General features: G+C 40.3%; 1 protein-coding gene across 3 annotated transcripts in view; it reads left to right on the top strand.

The window, feature by feature from the left end:
* The window catches only part of PIK3R1 (phosphoinositide-3-kinase regulatory subunit 1), an 84,413-nt gene that overhangs the window by 12,630 nt on the left and 51,858 nt on the right, over positions 1 to 19,925 (top strand). The window lies entirely within an intron of this gene.

Below are 19,925 nucleotides of genomic sequence, written 5' to 3'. Positions count from 1 at the left end.
CTTTAAACCGTGTTATTATGGTTGCTGTGGAATTAAACACTGTGCATTCTAACTCTTGTAACTGATACTAATGGATTTACAATAATCATTTGGGGAAAGTAGAGGATAAGTCAGTATATTCAACATTAATTGGATTTGTATGGAAAAATGTCAAGAGCAATAAAGTGACCACAGAACTCAGCAGAGAAGAAAGCATTGTTTTTATAACCTGGTATCTCCCTCTTGGTTTCCTCTCCAGAAACACTCTGGCTGAAGCTGAAGCCTAGTCCCATACTCAGTGTAGATGCAGAGGGAGTTCTTTTCCTTGAGGGGCAGGGTCATCCGTAGCATTATTGCCTGTAGTGTGCTTGGCTGTCACGGGGTGGGGGGGGTTACTGAATGCTTTTCTTTTTTCTTTTTTTTTTTTTTTTTTTTTTAAAAGATTATTTATTTATTTATTTGACAGAGATAGAGACAGCCAGTGAGAGAGGGAACACAAGCAGGGGGAGTGGGAGAGGAAGAAGCAGGCTCATAGAGGAGGAGCCTGACGTGGGGCTCGAACCCGGAACGCCGGGATCACGCCCTGAGCCGAAGGCAGACGCTTTAACCGCTGTGCCACCCAGGCGCCCCCTACTGAATGCTTTTCTTAAATGGAAACCACCTTGATTCAAAACCCGCTCCTTGTTTATTATTGGAGATGGTCCACACTCGAGCTTTGTGCACAGCTGGTCATTTAAGGTTTTTCTGCTGTTCAGTGTCATGCAGAGACAAGCCCTTTGCTCAGCTTTGCTGTTATGACCTTTGTTAAATACTCATTTCCTCGTTAGTAAATTTCAAGCTTTTTTTTTTCTCACAATTTTTTTTTTTTTAAATTCTCAGACTGAGAAAGGTTTGGCAAGGTAGGTTTGAAACAGGTGCACCCAACCGCAGCAGCTGCATGTTAAATACAACTGCGTGTGGCATTACAGTGTATCTCTGGGAGGGATTCTGACGCTCTTATGCCTTCTTTAACGTTGGCTTATCCCAGCACATATGAATGAGGTAACACGAGAATAAAGGAGCAGAATGCAAGGAGAAAGAGCTGCCTTTTAGCACAGGGTCATAATACGACAGAATATTCTGTAGAAGTCAAGCATTCCTGGGGTGCCTGGGTGGCTCAGTCGTTAAGCGTCTGCCTTTGGCTCAGGGCGTGATCCTGGCGTTATGGAATCGAGCCCCACATCAGGCTCCTCTGCTAGGAGCCTGCTTCTTCCTCTCCCACTCCCCCTGCTTGTGTTCCCTCTCTCGCTGGCTCTCCCTCTCTCTGTCAAATAAATAAATAAAATCTTTTAAAAAAAAAAAAAAAAAGAAGTCAAGCATTCCTGCCTAGAGATCCCTGAAGGGACACGCCCTTCCCTCCCCTGTCCGAGCCAAAAGAGATACTTGTTTGATAAACATGACACCGTACTTTATAAATAATGTCCAAATAATGTCTGCAGTTGAAAAGCAAAAGTTAATTTTTCTTTGCAGGTAAGTCAGAACACCTCGACTGCGTAGATAAGGTTTTGTCAACCATTGCATTTCACTGAGCAGATTAAAGGTGTATACATTGTTGTTTTTTCCCCACCAAACTACATATTTTTAATTTGGCTGTTTATTTTTGAAGTTAAAAAAAAAAAACCACTTAACGTAGGCTGATTCAAAAGGAAAAATTATTTAATTTGTCCCAGGATACAAAAGATGACAGAATCCTACAAGTATCTGTGTTGGATTAGAGAAGATTCCTTAAAAGGTGGAAGAGGGGGCATCTTGTCAAGATTAGTGACACAGATTTTGTAAAAATAATTTCTGAGCAAAATTGCATTTGGTAACTGCTATTAGGTGTAACTTTCATTATAAGCAAAATGATTTTTCTCTTTTTAGGTCCTAAACTATTTTACAAGGCTTGCTTTCTCATGTGATGTAGTGACAATGGAGATTTTTCACAGCCTTTTCTTTTTTCTTTGTAACACACAAAAAGGTAGAGTAATTGAAAATTTTTAGCAGAATTTAGGAAAGAAACCCATGATAATGTGCATTCAGGTATTAGACAAGAGTGGGCCTAAATGTAAATGAGAAATCAGGAGTCACTAAAAGGTTGAAGAGGCAGTATGGGGAGGTCGTGAGGGGAGTGTAGTACTAAACATTAGATTTCCCAGAAATGTTAGTCTTCTGTTCTCATTTAAATAGGATTTGTCTGAAATGAGAATTCAGTAGCTCCTCCTAGTTGCATGTCACATTGATAAGGAAAGTAGTTATAAGGACAAACATATATGTTGAAACCATGGGATTCTGGTTTCTTTTGCCCATGTGGATGTTAATTTGGAAGCCTTTGCAGTGACAAATTGTGGGACAGCGAGAGAGGATCGTTCTTTTCTTACTGTAATTGAATTTTTCAGCACTTTTTTCTTTTTAAACCCCCCCCCCCACTTGATTTAACCTGTTTGTAGTGTTTGACTTTGTTTTACCTAGAAGGTTACCCTCCAGGCCTGGGATCAAACGCAGGGCTCCTGTTGAGATAGTGTCACAGGGAGAGTTGGCACTCCCCCGTAATGGGCAGGGGTTAGAGAGAGGGTGCTCACTCCTGCCTGCGTGCTAATTGTGTGGTTCTTGTCTCCTGCTCTTGCAGCCTTCTCTCTTCTTAAAAGAAAGTTGTGATTGGACTCTGGCCAGAAGTAGACTGTGCGAGGGATTCCTCCTTACATAATAGAACCCACTTTTCCACTTTTCCTTGAATGTTCCTGGAAATAAAGCTGTGAAATTGAGCTTTTGAAACTCATTTGAGCATCTGCTAAACCTTCCACCGGTACATTTTGCATAAAGTCTCTTAGGAAGCCCAGTCTGTCGATTGAATTGAATTTGTTCTTTGGACATTGTTGCATTTACCGGCTTCGAAGTCATTCAGTAAACATGAACTGCATCCCTGTTTTGTGCTGGGAAGTAGCGATGAAAAATGAGGTCAAGATTCGAGAGAGATAGCATGCCTTCTGATGGCGTGTGCTTCCCCCTCCCACCTCAGGGCTGTGCTTCCTTCCCTCCTCTTGGCCAGCTCTTCCTCACACTTCCCTTGGGCAACCCTACTCTCCCCTCTGCTCACATCTCCTCATGGAGGCTGGCTCTGCTCACCCTGCTTCACATGGTGACCTGCCCCTCTGCTTTTGCAAACCATTTATTATCTAACCTGCTATAGAATTTACTTCCCATGTTAGTATTTATTATTTCTTCCCTCTGCTAGATTGTAGGCTCCATGATGGTGGGGCTCTTGGTTGTTCCTCCATGATCCCAAGTATCTAGAACAGTGCAATGGGTTCTCAGTGGATACAGGCTTGCTTTTGAGGTTCTTCCTCTAAATGTTTCACATCCCAGATGACTTGAAAGGAGAGCCATGCACTCTGTATGTCACGGACAGGCACACGAGGCTGTAACAGCCCGTTCTGTTGTTAGAAATCACAGCTTTGTTTTCACATCATTCACATCTGAGGAATCTTGCATCTTTGGCCTTGACCATTGCATACTATGTCTCCAAAACTGTTATTTTCTACTCCAGTGCTTAGGATAGGTAGTTCTGCTAGTGGGAAAGCGTGTTAAGCTGATAGTGGGTTCTGTCAGCCACTTAAGTAAAGTGATTAGAACATGTGTCAAGATCAGCACGTGTCCTCAGGCACAGGTTTTATTCCCTCTCCCCTCCTTTCATCTCCTTCCCTTTGCCTGGGGGCTAAAATTGCCGAGAGGAGTGTCACGTTACACTTTCCCACAGTCTCGTGAAGCCCTGTTTGATCTACTTTGGAGAGAACCTCCTCAGTGTTCCGCACAGGTGAAGGGCGTGCGGAGTGGCTGTCACGTGGTCCTTAGGGGGAGCCATGCTGTGGAAACACAGCACTCTAGCTCTTTGTGCGTTAGGCTCTTCCGACACCGGCATTCCATTCCCAAACCCACAACCCCATTCAACCACGGTCCCTATTTCTCTGCACACAGCAGATGAGGAAGGTGGAGATGTAGGGATAGGGGAATGAAAATGCATTCCTTTCTTTCATAGTCAGCTGTCTCCTGGGGCTATTTCTTGAGACAGTATTTTGCGATTTATTCATTAAAGTCATGCTAATGCACGATATGTAGACTAGTGGGATTCTAGTGACTAGAATCTAGTTTATTGTATAGACAAGTGACCATGTTAGTATGTGTCTGGGACACTGGAATCTGCTAACTTGAGAAACCACTCACAGATCCGAGTTCATACTGACGTCCGTCCCCCACCCACACCCCTTACCGGCCCCCACTTCAGACCCTGACAGTGAGTCCCACAGCTGGTTCCACATATAAAACATAAAGCACACATTGGGTGAGGCCTATTTTAAATTTTGATCAGATTTCTTTCTAAGCAGAAAAAGAAAAAAGCTTGTAACTTATCTTTGTTTTCAAGGTTTCCCTGGCCAAGTGATTTTTACATTTCTCACACTCAGCATCTGAGTGCCCCTCCGTGGATGTCATTCCTCGTCTAGAAAGCAAGACTGTAATAAATCACATAAATTGACGACCCTGTACAGAGGCACAGAAGATAGTGACCTGATCCCAAATTACACACCTTTGCTGAGCCTCATGGTCATAACATACAGCTCTTGCTCACCCACATAGTACCTGTGAAAGTAATTTGCTTTGCTTCACAAATTCCTGCCTTTATGAGTTCTGCTTTCATTGAGATTTTGCCTTGTCATAACGTTCTTCACCTTTTCTCCTACTTAAGTGAGACTTTGCTGTGACGTTTTGTCCTGTTGAGCTCCCCTGAATGGTGTGGGGTGAGACATCGGACTTGTGGTGCTGACTGCCGGTTCTGCATTGACCATGCTGCTTTTGTGAGAAAGCACGTCTGGTTAAAGGGTATTTGAAGATCAAGGCCTTAGAACCCTGCCTCTAACGACCCACTGGAAAAATTAATCAGAACGCTAGAGATTTTTACCCAGATATAAAAATTTAAGTGTTTGACCTCTGTGTTTTTAGATGAAATGAAATACATTTCCAAAAGATATCATCAATATAACTGATTAAAGAGTAGGTCTGGAGAAAACAAATGTGATAATTATTTTTGATAAAATCAGATGAGCTTAACCACTTCTCTTAAAATCCCAAAAGGAATTACTCCTGTATTAAGTTACGTGTTATAATATAGTTCTCCTGCTCGAGTGCCAACATTTCTATTCTTAAGACATTTTTCCTGTGAATTTTAAATTTAATTATTTTGTCTCCCCAGAAATGTGAAGAGAAAGGAAAGTAACCCTTGTTAATAATTGGCATATCCACGGTTAGTTGAGAAGGAAATTAACAAACAGAGAAAAGATTTTCATTTCTTTCCTTTTCTTTCTTGCTTTTTTTTAGCAAGAAAAGGTCTGGCCTGACCTGGCTGGCCATGTTAGGCATTAAAAGCAAACCCTAAGGGGGGATGAGTAGGGAGTTCCTCTTGGTACTCCCAGAGAGGGAGACATTCCTCCCTCCTTCCTCCAGTCTGTTATTTGACCAGAAGGGCTTCATTTTTTCTTTCCTGGAGCTGGCGACAGTTAAGTTCAAGGTTACAGGTAAGACATTCCTTGAGGAAAGATTTCTGCCATGTTACCATGACACGTGTCATTCAGAATCACAGAGCTATGATACGCAGGTTGTATTTTTTTAGGTGAGATACATGTTCAGATGATTTCATTAAGGCTTCTGGCTTTAGACATTTCACTCTGTTCTCTTTTTTCCGCCCCCCAGAATGGGTAAAGGGTCCAAAGTCCGTATCTGTACTACCTAAATAAAGCCTTCACACCTCTGATTTGAACAGGATCTCTGTTAAGTGGAGTGAGCCTATTTTGTTTCCTAGCAACCAAGCTAATGATGATGTTCTAATAAAATTTTCCTTGTCATAAAAGTAGAACTCTGTATTTTGAAAATGTTTCTTTTTTAGTTTAGTTGTCAGTAGATTCTTTGATAACTTTGACGTCCGTCTTCTCTGGTTTCTAGGTGAATGCATCTTTGTCTAAAACAGGAGAAATTCTGATTAATAAGCGCTTCTGCAGTAAGTCAGAGTTTGAGAAAACAAACAATTGAAATTCTTAAAGTCAACAACAAATCGTGCCTAACATCTGCTAAGTAGCATCCAGAAAGGGGAGAATTTTGTACCTCTGGCAGAAAAGAATACGAAATACGTGATGCCATTTACATATCTATGTTTTTCTTAGTAAAAGAAAACAGATGTTAGCAGCAGAGCTGGCTGTTGCATATATGTGTGTCTTTGTTGCGAACAAATTTCCATGAGGAATGACATAAAATTGGTTTGAAGGCTGAAGAGGGAGAAAATAACTTGGTGTGATAGCTAGAAATGAGAAGCATAATTGCATGATGGATTATATCTAATGTTTTGAGGTCTTGGTAGATTTTATGGCGTTCCGTACCAAAACAGTTCTTAGGCTTTCATTGAAACGAATCTAATAGAGGAGGTCAGAGTGTACTAGCAGTTGGCTTTATTTTAATTCCTTGGGTATAATTTCCCTAAAATGTCAAGTTTAACAGAATAGTGTCAGAATACTTTATAAGCGTGTTATTCTTCCTTACTAATTTCTATAAACGACCACAGTATTTTGTTTTTACTGTGAGAATCCCATGCACTGTACATTTTAAAAATGATCTGATAAAACAGAACTTTGCAGTTGAAAATAAAAACAAGCAGCAGATCTTTCTGTTTAATTATGTATGCAGAACTTTGTCCCAGTGGCTCTATGCCCTCTAAAGTATGGCTGTCATTTTCAGGAATACCTTTTCTGGACACTGTCTTGCTTGGGGGTGTTGGCATTCATCTGCTCACCTATTTCTAGTTGGTAACGTGTATTACATGGTGCCTATAGATTCTTTTATCCTGTCACAGTTTGATGCATAGTGAAGTTCTGACTATGAATTTATTAAACCGTATTGTAGGAGACTGTTTGTAATTTGGTGATCAAATGTGATATTCAAGATAGCAGAGATGTTGGTATCAGTGAAGTACAAATCTCTGTGATACATTACTTGAGTCGAAATTCTACTCTGCTTCCTATAAATTCCTTAATCCCTCCAATCCTAACATTCTCTAATTGTAAAATAAGAAATACTATCTCTTCTGACTTTTGACTGTATTTTTCTTTTAATCTTGCTGACACTTGGTCAGTAAAAATTTCTGTATTCCTACTCATAAGAATTGTTGAGAAACATAATCCAGAAAACTGAAGTTGTCACTAGTAGCGTTTCCCCAGTACTTCAGCCCAGAAGGCAGAAGAAAGGTAAGCAGTGAAGGGACTTAGGTCGGAAAAACAAGCTAGGATGGTTGGGCAGATGTGCTCGTGCCACCTCATCGCAAGATCTGAGGTGGAGGTTGGGCTGTGAGATCAGATGGGATTATTGCTAACAAAGGTGCCAAATTAATAGCAAGATTTTGCGAAACTGCGTACTGTATGATCTTAAGATATATTCCACCAGTGTGAGAATTTGTGCTCTCGCTCTGCTGGCGGACTCTCAGGAATCGCTGACATCTAACTGGGTTTGTGACTTCCAGTTTGACACCTTGCAGTTCACGAGTGAATCGGGAGATATTCATGGAATGCCTGCCTTGTACCGTGTCTCTGTGGTGTAACTGAATGCGTTGACATGATAGGAGCTCAGAGTTCCTAAGGCTTTGTCTTCTGGGTTTTTTGTTAAATTCTCCAAGGCTGGTAGACAGGGTGATGGTTCTAACATTTGTCTATTCAGGTTATGAAGATTCGTTTCTTCAGAGCTCTTCAGATGTATGTGGTAGAGGTATCAGAGTATGTGCCTGAGAGGTGACACATTCGCATAGCTTTGTAGTGACATGGGCCAGATAGTTGGGGTGGTCGTCCTCATCCTCCAAGCTTTACCTCGAGGAGGGAGAGCGCCACAGTGCCCTCCGACTTGGCATATGGTACCATGGACACTGTGACAGAAAGTCAGCCCCAGCTTGTAGCTGGCTTTTGGCAAATTCAGTTTTCAAAATTACTTCAGGTTGTAAATAAGACAGTCTACTGTGAATCCGCATTAAACACCGCTAGGTTTATTTTTATCCTATTTTTAAATGTAATTTTTAATGTTTAAGAATGTTGCTGCTTTATCAGTGAACGGTTCGTTCGAAATACATCTTTCTATCCCTGTGTCCTAATTGTAGAAACAGAGTTGAATGTTTGTATCATCACTTTATAATTTGAAAGTATTTTACAACATTGCTAACTTGCTTTTTTAGGTAGCGAAAAAGTAAATTTCCCATTGTTGAAGGAGAAAGATGGATTCAAAAAGGTTAGAACAAGGTGACTTTATTGCTAAATAATACTGATCTTCTGCTAAGTACCAAGGAATGAGATGTAATGAATTTGGCTAGGCTATATCAGAAGTATAGAGTGTAGTCCTTATACCACACTTGCCCATGGATGTTATTTAAATGTTGAAAATGCCTTTTTCAAAATGTACCTTAAACTAACAAAATAAATGTCACCAAGGCTTTAAAATTTAAAAAAAAAATTTTTTTTTGAAAAGGACCATAAAATTTGCAGACTTATGCTTGCCAAGCTTTCTGGTAGGCTTTTCATAGACATTTTTCATTTGATTCTTATATCCACCCTGCAAAGATTGCATTGTTATAATCATTTTCCAGATTAAGAAGCTAAACCTCAAATGATTTTGTAAATGTTTAAAAAGAAGGGGACTTCATAGAAAGGGCATTCCCAGGGTTCGGAGCCTACCAGTAGGCAGCTGTGTGGATCTTGTTAAGCAGTCCTTTGTGAAGTTATCAGTAACTGAAGAAACCAGATAGTTTCAGCTTTTGGGGTGGTCTTTAATTATGTTTGTTTTATCTTTTAAGTTTCATTGGCTGTTACATTCATACAACCACACAACAAATTATCTTTGTTTTACATACAACTCACAGCATTTTCTCATGTCTGTTAAATATATTAAAGGTTTGAGTTACAAAAAGACTGATGAGACCATGAAACTAAGACAAAGTTTTGGGTATATGTATGTGTATGTGGGTTTTTTTGGGAAGAAATAGACCTTGATCAGATTCTCAGAAGTTACATACCATTGATAAATGATTTGCCCTCCATGCCTGTTATTTGGGAGAAAGTTACTGTCTGTCTCACATGTTTCCCTGAATTTCAGATTTTCTTCTTTCTGTCTTATAATTATGTCATTTTGATCGAAATGGAGTGCAGGCTGGTGATTACCTATTTAAATGCCAGAAAGCTGAGTACGTCCAGCATAAGAATTATCTGTTTTGGCATGTAGATAGTGGCTACTTGAAATCCATAACTACAAGAAATCCCAAACTGACTCAAATGAATCTGAAGTCTTAAACCTAAGCCTAAGTTCTGTCAGAGTTAGCAGTAAATGCCATTTTAAAGACTGGCTAAATGGCTAAATTCCTTTGAATGTCAAACTTTATTTCTTAGGAAAGTCAGTCACTGCCAAGTTTATAACATAAACATTGTGTTTCTGTTTCCAGAATTCCAAGGGCAAGGAGGGTGGGTGAGGGCACGTGAAAGGCACAGGTGAATTTTATTTCTGGGTGTTTAAAAGGACAATGTGACATTGCACAGAGATAGTCTCAAAGGCGATGAGTGCTGGCAAAACCTCTTAGATGCTTTTATTTTTGCTTATGTTTTTTTTCCCTTGAAACATTTGAAAGTTTCCTCATTTAAGAAGGTCTCTGCCTGAGGGTCCTGACACAGCCTCTTGAGGCTTCCCACTAGAGTCCCTAAGAAGGTAGAGAAAAACACTTTATATTCTCAAGAGTTATAAAAATGAGAACTAGCAGGGAAAATGTCTACAGTAAACTAAACGGAACCAGGTTTAAAAACATAGGCAGAGTAAGTTCTGACCACCTATAAATAGAGAGGCAGAGTCCTGTCCTCCGCAACTCTCTGCCCGTAATTCAGAAAGAGCCTAGGCAGCTATCCCCAGAATGCCCTTCCCTTCCTCTTTCTAATCTCCCCCAGTGGTGCTTCTTTATTCAGTGGAAGATCCTAACTCAGAAAATAACCGGGCAAGGCTGGGGTGGTAGGACAGGGGCTGTTCCTGTTCATGTCCTGAGAATCTTCCCCCACAAAAGTAAAGCGTTGGAGGTGGGGAAGGGTTAGAAGGACCTCCGTTCGGACTGAGGGTCTGAGTACTGATGGAGTTCTCCATCATTCACAGACTCAGAAAGCCAGCCAGTGAAGGTAGAAGAAGGTTTTCTTTCAGGCTAGCGAAACTACATTGGAATGAAAACTGCACTTGAGAGTTGGGCTGAGAACTGTTCATCCTAACTGGCCACCCAACTGTACGTCTGAAGCCAGCACCCGACGGATCAGGGGCAGCTCAGAGCGAACGCCAGGTCTGGGTCGATTTCTGGGTCGACAGTGATCACTGATCAGGAAAAGTACAGCTGAGCCCGCTGAGCAGTGTTGCTCCGTAAAGGGAAAGGGGGATCAAATAGAAGATCTGAAGAAAGAGCAGACCTCCACCAACGATTTCTTCAAAATGACATGGCCCTAATGAAAGCAGGGCAGAAAGTAGTTAAATGTTTATGAGTTGAAAAAAAATGATAGGATGGGATGAAATGGGAGTGAAAGCATTAAAAAAAAGAGTGTAAAGAAATTAAAATTTCAGTAGTACCTTCAAATCCATATGAGAGACAGTAAGGAGTAGAATTAATGCAGCTGAAAATAAAATTAGTGTTGTGAACAAGAAATGTAGATGAGGCTCTTCCAGAAAGCAAAGAAAAAGAAAAGTGAGGGAGCAAGACGATAGATCCGTGGACCGAAGATCTAACATGAGAATTTTAAGTGCTGATAAACAGGAAATCATATCAAGTGAAAGAGAGCAACATCATAAAAATAACCTTGCATGCCTGTGTGCACATTTGAACGTGTCCTCCACCTCATTCATAGGAAATCAATGGAAAGCCACCTCTAGATGCATGTTGGCCAAAAAAAGTTTTTAAGTATAAAAATATCATTAAAGCATCGAGTCACAATACCTGTTTAAGTATCAAGGAACACAATTCAGGCTTCCTTCTCCTTTATAGATGTAAATGCCATAAGATACTAGTAGAGTTTTGAGGGAAAAAAATGGTGACTTGAGAACTTCGGGTCTGGCTTTCTTATATTTCACACGGAAAGGCAAAGAAAAAGAAAAGTGAGGGAGCAAGACGATAGATCCGTGGACCGAAGTGTCAGGAGACACTCTTATATCAGCAGGGGCTCAGAAAGCTACATTAAACTTCCCATGTCACATGGCAAAACTTAAACATTGCTTTTCATTTAAACTTTGTGATGAGAAAGGCAGAAGTTGATTACTTTGAAGAATAAGTACCCGAAGAATAAAACTAAGGTGTGTATTTTCCAAACACCTAAAAATAAAATGCATCTTCTAAAACACAGACTACAGAGAAAGCGTGACAGTATTATGGACATGGGGAAGATCCTTACCTTATATGAAAATTTTTACAGAAGTACATACATAAACATCCATGTGTATGTGTGTATCTGTACACAAGTATTGAAGTGTAGATTTGTACCTACCTATGTTTGTGTTCAATAAATGCTAGTTCTGTGTCAGGTGCAGTGCTGACATTGTACCACGTTAACTTGTTACTTTTCGTAAGAATTCTATGTCATTGGCCTTATTATTTTCCTGTTGGAAAAGAAGTTGAAGTTCAGTTAAATGATAGCCCAGGCTCACACAGCTAGTGGGGGAGTTGGGGTTTGGCCCCAGACCATCTGCCTGTCCCCCCAGCGTGGTTAAGTATTTGTGCTGTACAGCGAATGGGCCTCGGGCAGGAGTGTCCGTGCCCTGTGACAACGCGATATTCCTGGACACAGCCCATCGGCTGGGAGGGCACCCCTGAGACAAAGGCAGATGATCCCCTGGCTTGCCAGTGACCTGTGACGTGGCCTGATATTAGGCAGTGAGTTAAACAACAAGGTTTTTCGACTTTCAGGAAATAGACCCAAGAAAAATTGTGTGAGTTACTCTCCTTTTCAGCAGAAGGACCTCATCAGAACAATAGGCTGGGATGAGGTGATTGAAAGTCGTGTTGGAATCTCTGGGGCATAAATGATTAAAATACTAACCTTCAAGTTAGCACTCACTGGACTAGCGCTTCTCAAAATGTTATATACCTATAGATGTGACGTTGTATCTTTAGAAGGTGGCATAACATCTGAATATGAAAAATAGCATTCATCCATAATGTATATAAACATGTCTGATAGCACAGTATATAAAGCAATATAGACAAGTCATTGTTGATTTAGTGATGCAAGTGTACCTTTGTAATTGAGTCTGCTAATTTCACTAAAATCAGCTTTAAAGGATTGAAATCTAGTTGTAGCTTGCTACTCCACTAGCCATCAGATGCTTGTAGTTACTTGTACGGTTATATTGTAACTGTCATTTGTGGTCTAATCTTCCCCAGAAGGGAAACTTGAGAAACCCGGTCAGCTTTAACATTTAGAGGAAGTTTAAACATTGGAGCATAAAATTCACAGTTGTTTAGGTTGAAACTCCCATTTCCTGTCAGACCATATCTATCCAGCTCTTATGTGATTGGAATCGCCTAACTGTGGCCTGCACTCAGGACAAGTTTCACAAGATGCACCCAGTGTTTACTCTTGTTGTCTTTGCCGGCTTCCGGAGTCTGTGCAGCAGACCCTGAGCCCTCCGCCTCTCTGGTGGCAGTGCGGTCAAATAAGGGAATTTGTCTAATCGCGTAACTATTTTATTCCCTTAACTGCTTTTGGTGAATTCCAGCCTAGCTGTTACATCCTTTTAGTATTTAGTATTTTGAGTATTCTTTACCTATAAGGGTGAAAAAAATTTTTTTTGGTGGGGAAGGGTAGTGTTACAGTCTGGCTATGAGACTAGTTGCCTTTCGTATACTCTGAAAGAGAAAGATGGGGACAGTTTTACAATGATCTTTTTTCCCAGAATACAAAACCATTGTCCCTGCCACCTCTCAGGCAACCCCCACACAATCTGTTTTCTAAAACACATTTGAAATACAACTGAAGCTTTTGCTTAAGAATCTTTTGATTCAATGAGTCGCTAAGGGACCATCTTTTGCCCCCATCAGATGCTATGTGGAGTTCACATTCTGAATTGTTTAGAATTCTCTAGCCTAGCAAATGTAGTTAGTAATCTCCAAATTATGTTATCTCACATTTAATGTATAATTTGCCAGGAGAAGGAAATGAAAAAGGCCAGGAGTTAATAGTTCTAGTAATTGAAGCTTAAAATGAAGGCAAAAATGCTTTGCTTACAGGAGTTGCAAAGAAGAGACCATGACTGATTGGTTTAGCCTTTTCCCCAAAATCCATCTCGCAGAGTTGATATTTTATGTTTCAGGCAAAGGCACTGTAGGCTCTGATTAATTTCGTTGCCTTATTCTGGACCTTTCACTTTTAGGCATGTCACTGAATGATTACATGAATTTTTTATTTGCTGAAAAGGTTGTCTGCATTTTTTTTTATATTACCCTTTTTTAGTTCATTGCATCTGGTTGCTACCTTTTTCTTTTCTTAAATATGTGTAAGATGAAGTATTTTACATCTGGGATGAAAAGTTGGAGACGTTTTCCTTATGATTCTTAAGGTTTGCTTGGCACGCATTGAGCGTTTGCTTTGTACCGGCCATGGTGATGTGTGCCCTGCCTGCATCATCTCACTCATTGCTGTTTTTAGGTTGAGGCTTAGACCGAGAAACCTGCCCAGAAGCAGATACTAGTAAAAGGTCGAGAGCTGGGATTTGCATGCAGACTCTGACTTCAGGGTGTGTGCTTTCCAGCATCGTCCTGTGTCCCACCCTCAAACTGAAATGGAGAAGAAAAGGAACCTCTAGCAGTATGAACTTCCCCAGAGGTCATGTCATATTAGACCAATCACTGATGCTGGAGGCAAATATTAAGTAAGTATTAGGAAGAAGGGGTCTTATACGTCGTAGACTTTTAAATAGAGTCTCACATCTCTGTAGTCTTTGGCCATATTCAGTTACCCTCATACTAACTTAAAAATCTTAAAGATCTAGGTATTAAAAATGCTTGATTGGCCAGTGTCTTGTTTCTGTCAAGATCATGTCCTTGAACCATACATCAAACCAGAGACTTAGATGAGACACTTTGTACCAAATCATCATCTTTAGAAGTTTTCTTAACAATAAAGAGGGAAGACTATATGAAATGCCCTAAGTGAAAGCGATGACCTTCCTTCCCTCCAGGTGAAAGTATTGCTCTATTAGAACATTATCAGTGTTTGAACCTAGAGTTGGACTCGTTTATAGCAATTACAATCTAGAAGAATGTCTGTGCTTTAATTGGGTGGTTTCGTAAAAGTTTAATCTTAGAGAGGAGATCAGCCCCGACGGAGAGGCTGGCTGTGGATCAGACATCTGAACGTCTCCGTGTGACCCCACGTTGCGTCCTGCTCAGAGAGCAGAGCAGTCACTCTTCAGTTCCTGTCACACTAATGAGGGATGAAGGCAGAAGAAAAGTCCTTGACGCTAGGAGATTCCCTTAAACCATCAAGATAGGTTTAAGGCAGCGGGATATCCAGAAAGAGAGGTCTTCCACACGTAGACAAGCATGCAGATGCTCTCCCGGGCCTGACCCGGGACATAGAGGTAAACCATATTGCAGTAGCTGATACTAAGACAAGTAATTCCACCCCTCTTTGGAGTCGGGTATCCTCTGTATTCATGTTTGGGAAAATGCACTGCTGTGAAATGGGAGGTCTGCTGGGCCGATGGGGTAGCCTAGGGTTAGCCCGAGGCTGAGCTGTGGCCAAGGATTTCTCAATCTTTGAGGCCTTGAGGCCTCCTCCTCAAGCTGGCCATTTTTCAGACTCAACCCTCAGTTTCTGGGTAAGTTGGAGTGTGTCTATAGGGAAAGCCCCTGGTTTGGGATTAGTCAAGCTTGCCAGAGAAGAATGGATCTAAGCACTAATAAAATTTGCTGACCCCCGTCTCAGAGGTTAACATTTTCATTTATGTTTTACATGACTCATTTTAAATTACAGTGCTCTACAGATACAGAAAGAAGCCTTCCTCTTCCCACCCTCCCCCAGACACCACATAATGGAAAAAGCAAGAATTTTCTGCATAAGCATGGCTTTATTTTTTTTTTTTTTATTTTTAAACAAAAAGCCAGTCTCTGATGGGACTTTTTTCCTGCCAGAATTCCCACTGGTCCACTGTCGCAATTTTTACAAAAGGCCGTGATGAAAGAGGAAGGCTCATTTGAGGCCTTTGCAAGCTCTGTGTTATGTGAAACATGCTTGTGTTTCTGTTCTTGGTTATCAGAAGAGGTTATTTTTGAACCTCTCATAGGCATGTAAAAGCTGGGCTCTCTAACTGTTAAAGTATAATTTTGATCAAGAAAAGATTTGTTTGCTGCTATGATGAGACACATAAAACTTTGAAAGGTTTTGATGTTGTGTTTCCTGTTTAAGAAAAAAAAAGTGTCCTCTCTTACGAGCTCTGACTAGATGAGAGGATTTTCCTCAGAGAAAATTCATCTCTGGGAAGAACCATCTATGTGAAGATCATAACCTAGAACATTTTTGAAGGGAAGTTCCAGTGAATTAAAAGAGGGTGGAGTTAGGAAGCTCCAAGTTCTGTTCCACCACAGCTATAGCTGAAAAAACCCATTTCTGCCTGGATCCTGGGCAGTCCCGTAGTTGGTCGCAGGTTTTTCTGCAGAAGTCGCTGATGTCCCTTCCCTCCCAGTGGAGGAGAGCGGTATCCTGGCCCCCACTGGGAGTTTGTATCAATAGGCCTACCTTTCTTTCCTCCTCAGAATGTTCACAGAGGAAAATCCACATAAACCAGCTGTGACAGACACACACATCCAGTGGCAGCCTTTCTCTGGCTGTAGAGGCGGTTCGGTTTGTTAGACAGACGGAGGCTGCGTGAGGACTGGCTCCCAGCCCAGCGCTTGAAGCATAAAGCAAGTGCTCAGTTAACTTTGGTGGCTCTGGGCAGAAATGGGAGTTGGCTTTGGGATTCGGATTCTGAATAATCTTCCGTTAAACAGTCACGTGGACCAGAGTGACAAGGGACTATCTAATTGAGACTACATAAAATGGTTCCTTACCCTTCATGGACAATTGAGAAACTTCAGTTTCCTCTCTTCCTCTTGTTTACTTCCTGCTCTTCTAAAATCAAGCATTAGGTATTCTGGTCTCTTACAATGAGAAGATTAAACAGCTGTAGTTTAAATTAAAGCATTAATTTGGAGTGTTCTGTAGCTGCATTTATTATATCTTGACTGAGATTACATGCCCGCGGATTGGACAGAGGCGTAGAAGCCACAATATGGCTTATCAGGAGCAAACCCAAGTTCTCTGAATCACTGATCCTTGTTGATCTTTTATTTATACATAAAAGCCCTTTAAATTAAAATAATTTGACTTGATTTTTTTTTTCTTCTAGTTAGGTACAAGAAAAAAGAATCTGAACATGAAACACAGTTGTGAGGAGTGTGTTTATTTGCATGGGTGCAGGACTGAGTGGTGGAAAATTCTGTTCTTCCACTCAGCGGGACTTAGCAGCATGTGTTGAAAGTTTCTTACCTAAATGGGTCTTAATTAAAGACTTTAGGATGTACTGCTTTTAATTAGATCATTAAGCTCACTCAGTGGTCCTTGTGAAAACTTGTCTTCTAACTGCATATTGTATATCAAGTAAGTTAAATTTCATGGTACGATGAAGAGTATTTGCTGTAACCATAATTGTAGCTCATGCTGAATGTATTAATGCTGCCATTCATTGAATAGTTGACTGGTCAGATCCATGGTAATTTTAAGTTTTCTCCCTTTGTTTTCTAATAGTCACTGTAAGACAGTGTAGGCTTTCGAAAACTGAACTTCTTTGCACTTGGATCTCATGTGGCAGTCAGTGGGACTAGAGGTAGGAAATAATAGCTTCAACTGAACATCACCTAAACTTCTGTAATATTTTATTGAATAACACTGCCCATGGGCTTTATAGACCCTTCCTACAGAAGTCCAAAGGAGTCAACCTCCCTGCATCCCTTTGGTGACCCAAGGAATTATTTTCGTTATTTAAGGGACAGACAAGGGACCAAGGGACTCAGAGTTAATTGCCAGATTAAATCAGGCATCCAAGTCACTCTGCTTCGGGTTGGTTCTCTGAGACTCAGCTGCCGTCTTCAAAAGGAAAAGATACATTTCAGCATCCTAAATGAACATAGTGCACAGTGTGTGATGGGTCTTGCTAACTTTTCCCCCTCTCTTCAAAAGAGCCTCCTGGTTTGAGGAAGATTTTGAAATACTTTTGGACATGAGCAAATTCTTACTGTATTTCATTATTATTTATTGCACTGTAAATGGATGTATTTAACAGTCGTTGCACCTTTTGGGAAGTTGAGGAATTCTGATAAATGTGCTTTCATTCTTTGTTGATTCCAAGCTGGTTGAGTTTCGAAGATGCTAAGTTTGGGGGTTTGAGGGCATTTGGAAGCTGTATGGGAGATGGGGTTTGTTACTGATGCAGGCGCCAAAGCAACCATTGCACTTTTGTTCAGTGGCCTCCTTCAATTGTTCTCACTTACGGTGGAACACTTGTGAACAGGCTGGGCTTTGAACAATGCCCTTGTCCTACCGTTAGTCCTAATTACTGTGACTAATTTACTGTGCATCCTAAAGACAGTAACCTACTTCACTTTGGTTTTCTCATCTGTGAAATAGAATTTAATGGCACTCTACCATGCTGAGGATGAGGCATCATGGTCACAACCAAGCTCCTAGAAAGGTACTTAGAGTATTAACAACCAAGTATCTGGTGGAAACCAACAGCTCGTTGATACCATTCAAAAATTTTAAAAACATGTTTGGCGCGCACACCAAAGTAGTTCTTACTTAATTGATATGTTTGTTCAGCCACAGGAAATAAAGACCTAGAGCTGATTTAAACGTCTGAAAATTGTATGCAACGGTGTTTTATGGCGAATAGTAATGAATTCTTTTATGTTTTCTTACCGGCTCTCCCAAGAAGAAATTAGGTTAATTAAATTACGGAAGTTAGCACTGGCAGTGACATTGACCCATTTTCTGAGACACATTCTTGAATCTTGTCTTCACTTCCAATGAAAGGGGCAGTGAATTTGCCAAACACCTGTGTACATGTTGTCCTCCAGCAAAAGACCACTGGCATCGTGCTTTGTTTCTTAAGATAGTGTCTTCATTTGCACTTAGGACGTCCTGTCCCCTGGAAGATGTGGTCTGGTCAACTCCTGTATTCTTTTTACATTGTGTGTCTTCATTCCCTGTACCATTTGGTGGGGAGCCATTCCGCAGCCTTTAACATGGCATTTGGGTATGTTCTATACTTACTCTCTGCTTTCCTCTGTAGTAATAACACCATCAGAGCCATGCCAAGGAAAAAGACTCATTTTGCTTCGTCCGTTGGGTGTATTTCTTATTGAAGAGATTGTCAGGTCTTTTTTCTTCTTTTTTCTTACAAAGGCAAAATTACAGTAACTTAATAAATCACGACTATTTAGATTTTATGATTAATAATCACTATTCCAATAGGTCATTAGTAAAAGACATTCTGAGTCTTGACAGGAGGGAGAAAAAACAATCTTTCTAAACTGTTTTGCTTAAACAGTCTTAGCAATAAAGATTGCCACCTATTGGTTAAAAAAAGAAGTAAAACTGAAAGATGTTTGCCAAATCAAAACAATTATTTTGATGGTTCTCTTAGCTGCGGTGTTTGAAAATGTGTAATTGATGAGGAACCGTTATTCTGTGCTTTCACTTTTTTGTCACCAGTCTCATGAAATCGTAGTAGGTATTTGAAAGAGAGGAGGTGTGTTGCTCCCATGGTTCCTTTTAAAAGCATATTTTTGAGACTGTCAGAATTCTGTTTTAATGGAATATTAAATGGATAAATGCATTTTTAATTAGGCAAATGTTGGAGGCTTGATTTTGAAAACATTTTCTAACTTTACTATTAGTTTGGGCTTTCCTTCACTCCCAGCTTTGAAATCCAGCATTTCCTGTGCAGCGAAAATGGGATGGGCTTGGTGACATTGGCCTCTGTGCCTCTTGATTCCAGAATCTGTGTTTCCAGATCATGAGCACTATACAGAGAGCACTGCCCTGAGTGATGTCATTTCCCCATAATCATTGAACATCAAGGTACACTGATAATCCAAAAAAAGAGAAAAAAAATGCATTGTTTTTGTCAAAAAGTCTCAAGTGGCTACAAACTTGGAAAATGTTTTTCATAATAATTCTTTCCACAATGTTAGGATGGTTACATAAATTCAGTTAAGAGTGCTTGGATTTAAATATAAAACAGTGGTGTAGCGATTTTTTTTATTATTAATGCTATATCATCTTAAATCCACCTCTCCTTCATGTCCCCAATATCTAAACACCTTTCAAATCTTGAGAATATAAACCTACAGATTAGTGTTTTGTCTGTGTGTGTGTGTGTGTGTGTATACACAATGTGTGTGTGTATAGTGTTGGTATATATCCTAAGAAACTTAGAAATAAAGCCACCACTCTTCCTATATTGTGTCCTTGTATTTCGCTCTCAGGTCTGTTCATATTTATAATTTTAAGCCGTTTGATGTTAGGTACTTCCCGAGTAATTATTTGATACCCTTGGTGGCATTACATATTCAGTTAATTGTTTGGGCAAACATTCCTTACTCCACTTTGCATTGGGAACTTAGTACTGGGAAATTGGGAGAACCATATGTTATTTGGTTTAATTTTTATATAGTACACCTATATATGTGTGAGAAATATATATAAACTGTTATAAAGCAACATATTGGTGAATTTAAATGAGTAGTGTCAATAAAAGCAAAAACCAAACTGAAGACTGTTTGGAGTGAGTCCATAATAAAT

The sequence above is a fragment of the Ursus americanus genome, chromosome 5 (assembly GCF_024610735.1).
Source record: "Ursus americanus isolate L20-20 chromosome 5, mUrsAme1.1.p, whole genome shotgun sequence".
NCBI lineage: Eukaryota > Metazoa > Chordata > Mammalia > Carnivora > Ursidae > Ursus > Ursus americanus.
Note: the sequence above shows the minus strand (reverse complement) of the source record. Positions and strands in the feature narration are given on the sequence as shown.